At 35.3% G+C, this 13,111-nt stretch overlaps 1 pseudogene; it reads right to left on the bottom strand.

Moving 5' to 3' along the window:
• Window positions 1–8,794: 8,794 nt before the first annotated feature.
• On the bottom strand, window positions 8,795–11,193 carry LOC120268709 (annotated as a pseudogene).
• Between the last annotated feature and the right edge of the window lie 1,918 nt (window positions 11,194–13,111).

The raw sequence follows: 13,111 nt of genomic DNA, 5'->3' as shown, positions 1-13,111 counted from the left end.
CTCATCCAATAAGTGTTTGAGATAATATCTCAAATGAGTAACTTCTAGGTGCCCCAATTTGAACTTAAAGGATAACCAAATTAAAGCTCAGCCATTACGATTAAGTATTTGGTGAGGTTGATAATGTGGCCGAGAATATTGTTTCAAATTCGAGCAACTTTGATTATTAGACATAATCAAATAGTATTTAAAGGTTTACACTGATATATAGGCATAAAATAAGATCTTAATATAAATTAATAGTACTTAACAATAGAAATTAATAATTAGAAGGGAAATAGAAGAAAAAATAAGGTGGAATTCACAATTTCCTTTTGTTTTTTAAACTCTGTGCCTAGCTTTCATTAGCTGTATAATGGACCGGTTAAAGCTTCTTTTATATGGTTGATAAAGAAAAGGGAAAATTATTTCTAAGTTCCTGCATTTTTTTTAACTTCCTGCTAGGTCCTTCTGGTAAAATAATAACATGTCTAGTCCTTCCTTTAGATTTTTAATACCATGTAGTCACTTCCGTCACCCAAAGCCGTGATCATCTTGTTTAATCCCAAAACCACCCTTCAGCAATTTGGGAGGGAATAATGGTGCCAAGTCACATCATGGTATGATCATTGTACTGCAAACCTGCTTTTGAAGTTTCATTCTTCTTCTACTGGTGTCTTGGTGGAGAAGCTAGTGTTCTTTTGCATATTGTTTCCATTCTTGATCCTCTTTGTCATAGTATGTGAAGAAGAATTTCTCACTTGGTTCCTCATCTCCATCTCCCCTATCCAGAAAAGCTTTCTAGTGCAATGTTACCCCAGTTGCAAGGATCTTGTCTTGAGAAAACCGTATGTCAATGATCTCATCTTGTGATTTTGTTCATATTAGCTTATTTTTATTAACCACCATGTTCACAAGTTGTCCATTTCTATGCAAATGGTTTGTTTTTGTTGTTGCAGGGCCATAATGGACATGTTTTACACTGTCATGAAATATAAGGGAGAGGGTTGTGTGTTAGATTTAACTACCTTGACTGGATGGGGATCATTATTGGAAGAAATATGCGCATATTGGCACCTTGAAGCTTCTTCAGTTAGAGTTAAGTATGTAATTCCATATGAGCAGAAGATAATGGCTTCCATTAGTTCAGAAGATAGCTTCCAAACAATGTGCAACACTCATCGTTTATTCAAAATAAATGTGGTGGATATGTTGCTAGAGACAATAAATAGTAACACAGAAGGCAACCCTGGGTCATCGACACCACCGTAAATATCATATGCCTTTTATTCTTTCATTTTTTTATATCTCTGAATACGCGATAGTTGTTGCCTTGCTATTCAATGTTGATGGTGTACACATGTGATACGATGACCATTATGTTGTTTTTTTGCTCATTAAAACGTTTTTGTATCTATTCACATTTGTTTGTCGTTATTTTTCAGTTCCACAGTTTAGATTTTTGCATTTTGTTTAGCTTTTACTAGTAAGTATTCAATTTTAAAGTTTTCTATTTATTTATTATACTAACAGTTTACTTATTTCATTATACCAAAGGAACCATTGTCAATGCTACTGCCAATAATGACGCCAATGTTACATGGAAGATCTCTAACAATACCTAATCCATTAAGAGATTCGAGCCCGAGTTTACTATGATTGGTTATCATTTTTAAAAAAATGCGAGCGACTTCAGGGTGCATTATGTGACTTGACCATCAAAGCGTAATTTCAACTTTTCGGTTTATAAAAAAACAACAAAGATAGAGTAACTGTGACATGTGTTGTTGAAGATTTTCATTGGCGTGTTCATGCCTCAAGAGACGGAAACCTCCCTACATTTAGAATCAAAAGCAGACTAGCTGGAAAAACACATACGACAAGGACATCAACACAACATCTCAACCAAGAGCATCAAAGAAATGGGTCAGTAGGAAGGTAATAATGAAATTACAGGATCGGGTTCCATACCAAGCAGTGGATATACAACGAGATATATTACGTGACCACAGAATTCGTTTGCCCTACGAACAAGCCTGTATGGGTAAAGAGTTGGCAAACGGTCTTCATGGATGTGATATGGTAAGTTATGATCTGTTGATATGGTATACAACCAAAGTTTTTGAAACTAACGCAAGTAGCATCATTATTATCGACACCGATGGAGAATGATTTAAGCGTGGGTTTTTTTTGTTTTGTTTTCATGCTTCTCTTGACGGTTTCAAGCTGGGTTGTAGACCTACGCTCTTTCTAGATGGAACTCACTTGCTAGGTAAACATGGCGGTATCCTTTTGGGTGTAATAGCCAAAGATGGCAATGAAGGATTTTTCCATTTAGTGTTTACTATTGTGGATAATGAAACCGACGACAATTGGAAGTAGTTTACAACAACTTTGCATGATGCAACATACGGTGATGACGACTACGACAAGATCATCACATTCATCTTTGATTAGTTGAAAAGATTTGTGAATGCTATATCAAAGGTTTTTCCTTCCACTCCGCATAGTTATTGCTTGGGACATCTACAAGCAAATTTCCTTAAATCAAATGGCCGGCTAGGAAAGTCATTAAAAGATGAGCGCTGGAGTTTGATTATGAAGATTGCATATGCCTGAACATCTTCGAAATATGATGAAGTTGTAAGTTCCCTATTGGCCACATCAGACCAAGCACACCATTGGATGTTCCAAAAATCGGACATGCCACATTGGTGCAATTACTTATTTAGAGGCCAGCGGTGGGGTGAAATGTACTCCAACGTCATAGATAATGCAAACTTGTTACATAATTTATTTCAAACGTCTTCAAAGAGAATGCAAACTTGTTACATACTTTCCCGTATTCATATTTTTCAACCTTTTGCTTTTAATATTGTCCTTTCATGTTCTGATATCGCTTAACTATTTAGTATTATATGTTTATGTTTTGTATTTTATATTTCCCTTTTGGTTATCATGTTCCTATTTAGTATTAGTACTTGGTGTTTGGAATTTAGGTAATTTGTTCTACAATTTGCACTTGCACCTATTACCTCTAGTTCCTTTTCTTTTTAACATCATAATGGTATGCTCCACATGTAATCGATGCAACCTCACTTCATGATTGTAGGTTCAAGATGATGAACATGATGTAAAACCAACGTACGTGTTGCCTCAAATGGGAATCTCATATTTGCCCTATGATACACAAGAAGATTGAAGCGATAGTCGAAGAAAACAGGTGTTTAATGATAGATTATTCAGATGGAAAACACTTCAAGGTTGTTGACCACCAGAGTAATTCCATTAATTTGCGTGATCAAACATGCTTTTGTCACCTCTAGCAGGTGTACAGAATACCATGTAAGCATGCTTGTTTGGCGATTATGAAAACCAATGCAAATGGCCATCACTTCATTGAGCCATACCACACTATCGAATCACACAAGTTGACATACAAAGAATTAATATTTCTTGTACCAAATCATGATAAACCATTGAATGACTCTTGCCAGCTCCATATTCAATCGCCTATCTCAAAGAAAAGGCCTAGTCGTCCGAGGCGTAGGCAGATTGAGTCATAAGCATGGCATGTGTGTGAATTACATTGTAGTTGTTATCACTCAATCGGACATAATAGGGCAACATATAATGAAGTAATCACAGACTAACTACTCGGTGGAGTGCATGTTTTTGTTGAACAATGAATGAGGGTAACATGTTTTGAATATCAAGCATGATTGTGTAATCGTAAAGATGAAATAGCTGAAATGTTCTGAAAATAATAAAACTGAAGTTGAACGTGCACAGATGAACAGAAAATGGCATAAATGAACATTAACAGACAATAACAACTAACAATGAAAATTCATACACAAGAAACACAGTTACTGAGCATGAATGTCACATTTTAAAGTGCAAATAGCTTTATTGGTTAGCAAATAATGAAAATAAAGTGATATGTGTGGAAGTAAATAAAAAATTACATATGTAAATAGTAACATACAAGAAAGAGCACCATATTAAATTTGTAGGTATAATACCCTAGTTGGTCCCTTTACTTTTCTCTCTCTTCCCTTTTAGTCCCTCTACTCAAAAATGGTCCCGACTAGTGCCTCTACTTTTGAAAATGTGACCACTTAGTTAAAAATGCTTCCAACCAGTCCCTCTACTTTTAAAAATGGCCCAACTAGAGGGACTAATTGGGACATTTTTAAAAGTAGAGGGACTGGTTGGGAGCATTTTTACCTATGTGGCACATTTACAAAAGTAAAAGGACTACTCGGGAGCATTTCTGAGTAGAGGGACCAAAAGGGAAGAGAGAGAAAAGTACAGGGAATATTTTGGTGATTATACCAAATTGGTACACAATAAACACAGTAACTAAACATGAATTAGTAAACGTAAAATGGAAATAGCTTTATTGGTCAGCAAAAAATGAAGGTGAAGTATGAGGTGATTAGGTAGAGATAATATGGCATATATAAATAGTACTAGACAATAACGATTGTTATTGTTAAGTTGTAAAGCATAAGTAAGTAAGACAGTACGGTAATTGCTATTCTTAGTCAAGTTAATATTCAAACAGAAGACATTCAGTTAATGTTAGGCATTTGAAGATTTAGCAGAGTCACTGTTTAACTATGCCTCCTCATTACTTTCCGAGATGGGTGGTGCAGTGGTTGGTTGCGGATCAGTTTCTTGGTGGCTTTGTGGTAGATCATCCTCCATTTTTTGTTCAGCTTCTATAGTTGCCTCTAACGCTTCTGTAGACAATACTAACTTGTAATCTTATTTTTGGGCATCGTTAACTATTAAAACTTTACTCGCTACCAGTATGGTGTCGCCAAGTTGGGGTGTGTTTTGTGTGATACCATCGGACAAGATGCGTGTAGCGTACTCTAGTCACGAATGTTCAACATCTGAGTGGGGAACACTGAGTTCCTCATCATGCAGAAGCTGTTCCATGAAACACATCAGGTATACTAGACAAGCGACACTGTCCTCCCTTTGTTGTAGACATTCACGAACATGACTAAGTGTATATGACGCCGTCTCGCTGATATTGGATTTTTTCTACAAGCGATCTTCAAACAAGGAACGCCGCAAAACACAAAAATAGAGTTATAAAAAATTAGCACAAAGTCAAAATGTGTTTGGTAATGTGCGTCAATGTTACCATAGCATTTGCTGCTTGATCATAAACTGGACTACCAACAAATGAATAATGAAAATATTCCTTCTTGTCTTTGTTAAGGAAAAGAAGATGATAATGTTTGTTCAAATCAATCGGCATGAGAACAAGTTCCACTCTCTAATAATCTTCTAGAGCTGGCGAGATCATTTTATCCAGTCCATCAACTGAATGCTCCTACTATGACAGAGCAAGTGCCATACGTCTTCATATTATGGCAGGTCTTTTGAACTCATGGGGGAATTTCTTCAAAGAATCAAGTAACATGAGGATGAAAACATCCATGACAAAATCCAACACTATAAGTTTACCATCAAATAAAGCATGTAGATGAGATCGGGTCGTGTAACCCCATACACTACTCCATACAATATTCTTGGTACCATATGAAAGAAACTTATTAACATCATATTATAATTATAAACACTTAACAATAATAATAAACAATTGCAACAATATCTATATTGTTAGTTGTAATACTAACATGCACAAATTGAAACTGGCGCGCAAACTCTAAAACTCGGTTAATTTACTATGATAGTAAACATTTAACCTAAAATTCAACTAGCACAGTGTGAAATTGAAATCTGAATCATAGTCATTTGGTCTAAACTAACACAACATGAAGTTGTTCATTGTATGTAATATTCAAACAGAAACCCATGACGCAAAATATTTGTGAGGTACTTACTCGTCTATTCTGGTGTTGAGGAACACACTCAAAACTATTTGCTGTAACTTTTTCAGACGACCAAAACCTGTGGGTCATTTTTTTCTGGGATAAAATCTTTTGGAGGTTATTTTACTTTTTCATGGCATACATGTAATCTTGTGTCTTCTTAACTGATGGGGTTGACTTGCATTTCCTCTGCAGGGCATGCTTCCTTCTCCCTTTCTTTTGCAGAGATATAATTTTTCCTCATTTTTCATTTGGGTTAAGGATAAGGACTCTATTGTATTGTCAATAACCTTAATTATTTGCTCATCGACAACACTCATCTGTGATGTAGTTGGCACAATCATTTTCTTTCTTTTCCTAGTGTTGACATTTTTGGTTGGTGGAGCAAGTGCTAGGCAAGAGGATTTCGCTACCCTTGCAACGCTCGTAATTGGCTTCTCATACTGGGACCCTTCAGATACCTTAGCCAATGAGGGTTTCACTACTGTGGCTTGGACGCCACTTTCTTAAACTTTTGTGCCAGGAGTGCAGAGGGATTGTCATAGGGTGGATCAATTGAATGACCAATATCATCAATAAGTTCTAGTGAGGGTTGTTCCTCATTCCTCTTAACTGCATCTTCCTTCCCTTCAAGAACACTTACCTTTGCACGAAGTGATATCAACTCATCCATCAAAGTTTATATTCCCATAGGGGGACTGTGAACAGTGAATAAACAATAATGTTATAATGTTTATACAATAGTCTATAGTATGTGCAGAACGCTGCAACAGTTTACTGATCGAAAGATTCAACCTTCAATCTGCCCATTCACCATTCATTGTAATAATCCATTACCCTAAATAGTGACTATTTGTTCACATTAATTGTAATAATAAAATTCTTTGAACTTAATTAATTTATATTTGCATTAATCAAGTGACATCTTAAGTTAAAATTTCATGCAAATAAAAAAGCTTTCATAGTTCCATCATGCAGGTCATGAAAGCTAGTCATAGAAGCTTTCACAGTTCCATCATGCAGGTCATGAAAGCTAGTCATAGAATAAATAAAATGAATAATGTGAATTTCACCTTCTTATTTTTTTCTTCTTTTTCCCCTTATAATTGTTTCTATAGTTAAATATTATTTTATATTAAGATCTTATTTTATGCTATCTTAGTCACCCTATTATCTTATGCTATCTTATTTTTTCCCTTCTGTGTATATATACATTTTTATTGAACAAACCTTGTGGGAAAGAGTGTTGGACTAGGTTTTTCATTTGATTTGATGGTGGTTCTTAAGTTTTTGTGTTTAAATCAAATTCTTTTATCAACAAACAAATTCATTGGTATTATGCATAAGTTTAATATAATACTCGAATTGGCCCCTTTATTTTTCTCTCTCTTCTCTTTTAGTCCTTTTACTCAGAAATGCTCCCAACAAGTCCCTTTACTTTTGAAAATGGGCCCATAGAGTCTTTCTGCTCTTAGTCTCTTCCCAACTAGTCCTTATATTCTTAAAAATAGAGGGACTGATTGGGTCATTTTCAAGCGTAGAGGGACTAAGGGAGTGTTTTGTTCACATGATTGGAGTGGGAGTGGGAGGGGAGTGAATCCAAGTCTTTGTTTGGATGGTCATGAATGTGAGTGAGAGAGGAGTGGATGAGGAGTGAGCAATCCCCCCAAAATGGGGGGATTGCTCCACTCTTCCCTCACTCCTTGGGGAGAATGACCAATCTGCCCTTTTTATTTAATAATTAAAATAATAATTTAATTTAAATAATAATTAATTAATTAATTTTAACAATAATTATTAGTTAAATAATAATAATTTAATTAAATATAATAATTAAGTTGATAATTTAATAATAATTAATAATTAAAATGAAATAATAATAACTAATAATTATAGTTAAATATTTATTTATAATAATTAATTATATTTCTTCATTAATTAATTATTTATTATAACTAATTAATTAGTAATTAATTATTTTAAAAAATATAATTAATTATCAATTTGATATAGTTATTTATTATAGTTAATTAATTACTAATGATATTAACAAAAAATTTGAAATATTTATTTGTAATAATTAATTAATTTTTTTTTAATTTACATAAAATTTATTTGTATAAAGGGCATAAATGTCATCTTATCATATTTACCTTCTTTACTTTTCACATTCGATAAATTACACTCTCCGATCCTTATCGATCGAAACACGTTCTTCGATTCTCACTCCTACTCTCAGTTCTCTCATCTCACTCCTATTCCACTCCTCACGATCCACTCACGACAACCAAACACTAAGTGGGTCCATTTTTAAGAGTTAAAGGATTGGTTGGGAGCATTTCTGAGTTGAGGGATCAAAAAGAAAGATAGAGAAAAGTAGAGAGACCAATTTAGGTATTATACCTCTATATAAAGTATGGTATTCTAAGGCGGCTCTTAAATAAATTTCATTTTTAAAATAATTGCCATCTATTATAAAAATGTAATTACTAATGATTTCTGGGAACCCAACCAAACACCAGAGATTACCTGCCAAACCTTTTTAATAAAAATTGAACTATTTATTTAAATATTATATATCTATATATAATATTGATATATAATATTATATCAATATTTCATATTGATAATGTTACAAGTCTGTCATCTCAGAAGTTAAAATGGTAAATGCATTTTTTATATTTTTATTTTTTAATAAAATGAATAAATTATGAATTTATTAAAGGAAGAAAACATGTATATAAACAAAGTAAATAAAGAACCAAAATATAAACTAGTGGTTTTCTACCTTGTTTATGTTTGAGAAGTCTCAAGTTCAAAACTTCTCAAGTACAATATAAAAAATAAAAAAATAAAAAGATGTTTGTTGCTGGATCTAGCCCTTGAGTATCAAGGTCATACACATCTTTGTGCATTTAAATATCTAAATTTTAATTCCATGATACTAGTTCAAATAGATATAATACAAAATTCCTTCATTAATACATTACACTTCCATCCTAATTGAGATTCTAGCATGTAAAGGCTTTTCCATAGCCACAGTAAATTCCATTTTTTCCGAAAGAATAATTTTTTCTCCATCCACATTCCTCCATTTAAATTTTTTAATCAAATTAGCCACAAAATACTTTAAATGAAGTAAACCAAGCCCTGCTCCAGGACAAATCCTTCTTCCAATCCTAAATGGCATCATCTTGGTCTCCCACTTTCCAGTTATATCCACTCCTTCCCCTTCTCCTCCCTCCATGAACCTAAAAATAAAAAACCATGTGTGAAACTACAATCTTCTTTTATGTTAGTAAAATTTTAAAAATCAATTTTGTATATCTAAATGAAAATTTTCTCGTCACTTATTCAATTTCATTGTTATGATGGCACCACAATGTTCGTGTAGTCCAATAATAAGACAGGAAGACCTGCACCGGTGGTAGAGTGATATATTTCACATTTGCCATGATATAATTATTTAAGATACTAAAAAACTAATTTGACATATACATAGGCTTAACACATAACAATATAAGTATGTGCTCGTCCACTAAGGACATCTCTAGATCTGATGGTGGCCAATAGATTTGTATCTAACAGTAACTGTCCATTTATGCATAGTACCTAACATTAATTAGTATATCATAATACTTAACAGTATTATTTGCATATCACCCTTATGAAAAATATAATTAAATTATGATTTAACAGTTATTATCAAACATCTCCAAATTTTAAACTAAGTACATACTACGAAAGCATGTATTAATATATATACAGAGAGAACGAAAGAGAGAGGATCACTCATCTATGCACGTACTATTTTTAAGACGTACTATTTTTAAGATGTTTGTTTTTAAGACAGTACTATTTTTAAGACGTTTGTTGAACATCCCAAGTTAATTTTTCTATATATATATATATATAACAAATATCTGTAATCAAATATACCTAGATTGAAATGTACCTAATTTTTAAACAGTTATGTACCCCGAATATATATATATATATATATTTGTGTGTGTGTGTATATGTATGCATGTATAACAAACCTCTCTGGTATGAACTCCATGGGCTTGTCCCAGATGTCGTCAGCTGTCCCAATGTCAGCTACCGTGAAATTCACCTCCGAGCCCTTCGGTATGACATACCCATTCAGCAACACATCCTTGGTGACGATGTGTGGCAGAAAGAAGTGGCCGGGCGGGTGCCTTCTGAGCCCTTCCAGGACCACTGCCTTAAGATAAGGCATCCTTTGGAGCTCCTCCTCCTTTACCTCCGCTGCCTCACTCCCAACAACTCCTTGGATTTCATCAAACAGCTTGTCTTGTATCTCTTGGTGCATCACCAGGTTCGCCATGATCCACTGTAGCGAAGTCGCCGTGGTCTCCGTGCCGGCGGTGATGAACTCGGAGCAGAGACTCACTATCTCGTCCTCAATGAGCTTGCGGTTGCCTCTATTCTCCTTCTCATCATCATCGTCTTCTTCCGGGAGTTGGAGTTCGAACAGGGAGTCAACATAGGCGTGGTCATGAGCCACACTGGTTTGATTTCTCAGTACCCTCCTGGCTCTGATCAAAGGGATGAGGATCTCCTCATGACGACGGCTGATGGCAACAAGCTTGGAGTTCGGTTGGTTGCGGAAAAAGAGATTGGAGATCCTCGGGAAGAGGCCATAGAAGGCGGCATTGTGGAAGGCGTCGAGGAAATTCCTCTGCATGGATTCAATCTCTCTAATGATTTTCTCATCAACATCCTCACCGAAGCACATGAAGCTCGCCAAACAGAACATAGAGTATAAGAAGCTCTCTATAGCAACGATGGTGCCTGTGCTGGAGCGAGAGGACTGAGATTGGAGATCATGGAGGAGGATGTCGAGGCAGCGGCGGCGAGTTGAGGAGAAAAGCTTGATGCGACAAGGATGGAGGATCTCAGAGAAGATGTTGCGGCGAAGGTGGCCCCAGAGAGGACCCTGAGCTGGTTGTTGGTCATAAGGCCAGGAGGGCGGTCGGCGAAGACAACACCTTTTTGGATTAGTGCTTCATGGATTAGGGTACGGTCGGAGGTTAATATGGATGGGTGAGAGGTAAGGGGAAAGGAGAAAATAGGACTGTACTTGGCGCGGAGGCTGTGGAGCATGGGTTTGATGTGCAAGAGGTTCTTGCGAAGAAGGAGGAGGTTGCCGATGATGGAGATGAAGGTTGGGCCAGGAGGGAGGTTGGTGGTGGTGGTGGCGGTGTTCTTGTTGGGTTTGGAGATAGTTGTTATGAGTTTGAGTGCTATGATGAAGATAAGGGTTGGGAGGATAATGAGCAACAAGCCACCAGCCATTGTTGCTGAACACACTAATGGAGCTCTCTCTCTCTCTCTCTCTGTGACACACACTATAATTTGTATGGTTTAAATGGCTAGCTGGTTCAGTTTATTTATAGATTGGAAACGTTGGCACATGTTGCGCCAAACAATGGCACTGTTATTATTATTATTAGGCCAATCCCCTCCATATGAAAGTTTTTATATTTTGGAAGGATTGAGTTAATATTGTATATTGATATAAAATAGAAATTTTATTGTTATAAGTAAATAATAATTTATAATAGTCAGCGACAATTTTAATTACATTAGCGTCGGGTCACTGCGTGGGGTGTTTTGCGCCGAGTGTCGAGTGTGGGCTCACGAGTTCGATCTCAAATCTCAGCTGAGGTGAGGGCAGGTTCGGTGGTGGCTACCTCGCGTGTTCGTCACGCAGGTTCAGTGACTTTATCGCCTTTCTCATAGTCTATAATAGAAATTGGAAATTATGTATATACTTTAGTTTTGAAAAGTCTCACAAATATTTATTACACAAATAAATAAGTATAGTTAAATATTTTTAATTATTAATTATATATTTAATATAATAAAATTTTAAATATAATAAAACATATTTAAATTTATTTTTTGAATCATTTGGGAGCGTATTATATATCTACTTTGATATTATGTATAAATTATCATTATTTAACATTTTTAAAAAGCTATTTTAAGGGAAAACATGATTGACTTAAGGAAAAAAATTACTTTTTAGTCCTTGAAAGTTTGAAAATATCCTAGACAGTTTCTCTGATATTTGAATTTGACAAGCAGTTCCTCATTTTTCATTTTGCTTACGTTATGGAACCTAGGTTTAATTCCGTTAGTTAACTTCATGGAGAATTCCAACTCTACTCTTTTTTTTTTGGGAAAATTGTCTCCAGGTTATGTCAACTTTTTGAGAAATAGTACGGATGTCACATTTGAACCCATATTGTCCTTTAAATTATGTACTTTGTATGCATTTTTAACCCAAACTGTTTTTTTTTCTTTTATCATCTTTTGTATTGGTTTTTTTTGTTTCCATATACGCAGGATAGGTTTGTCTCTTCACCTTGACTTTGGTTTTTCTTGCACTCCGGTTCTAACATTTTCTCCACTTGGGAGACAATCTATGTGAGTTTTTGTCCCATCTTGTTGTGAAATTTTTCATGGCTATGCAGTTGTTGACCATGCTTTTCTTCATGTAGGGTTGTCGATGGATATCTTTTTCTTGCTGATTGCTAGGTGATAAGTGCTAAACTAACCTTATTTTTCTATATCATTTACATGCATTTAGCATGAAATTTTTACTTGTTTAGCACCTCATTAGTATGAAATTTCATTCTTTTTGTTCACAACAACCCTTATTTACATTTTTAAAAAAATAAGAAGCCAATTCGGGGGTGTTTTGAAGCAACATGAACCAAGTTGCTGGATCAAGGTTATACCATGACTCACAACTGGCGTTATGAAAATTTGCCATGCCTGTTGGCTATACTTACCATTACAGTGATCAAGCCGTGGCAGTATGGAAACAACAAAGAAGCCACAACGGCTGACGAGTGTACACTGTTCACGTATTTCATATCTATTTGAATAATCATTTGGTATGTATTAGAACCTTAATGGGGAATTCGATGCTAAATATCATGTGTTTTGCATTAACAGGCTTAGGGTAGTGCTTAAAGGTGAGGAAGATCCAAAAGAAGCAATTTAGACCGAAAACGATGAAGTTGGAGCTCTCTCGGCATCATTAGAACAAAAACAAAGCTAACTGGGTGGCTTACGGGAAGCTTACGGTCAACCTTACGGTTGTAAGCATAGTCAAGAAGACGTTGCGGGCATGCTTATGCCTATAAGGAGGATTTAGAGTTAATTTAGAGGACCTTACGAGCACGGCTTATGCCCGTAAGGATCCCCATAAGGACCATTCAGAGAAGCTTACGACCATAGTG

Source organism: Dioscorea cayenensis, chromosome 9 (genome assembly GCF_009730915.1).
Source record: "Dioscorea cayenensis subsp. rotundata cultivar TDr96_F1 chromosome 9, TDr96_F1_v2_PseudoChromosome.rev07_lg8_w22 25.fasta, whole genome shotgun sequence".
Classification (NCBI taxonomy): domain Eukaryota; kingdom Viridiplantae; phylum Streptophyta; class Magnoliopsida; order Dioscoreales; family Dioscoreaceae; genus Dioscorea; species Dioscorea cayenensis.
This window is presented reverse-complemented; position numbering and strand designations above follow the sequence as displayed.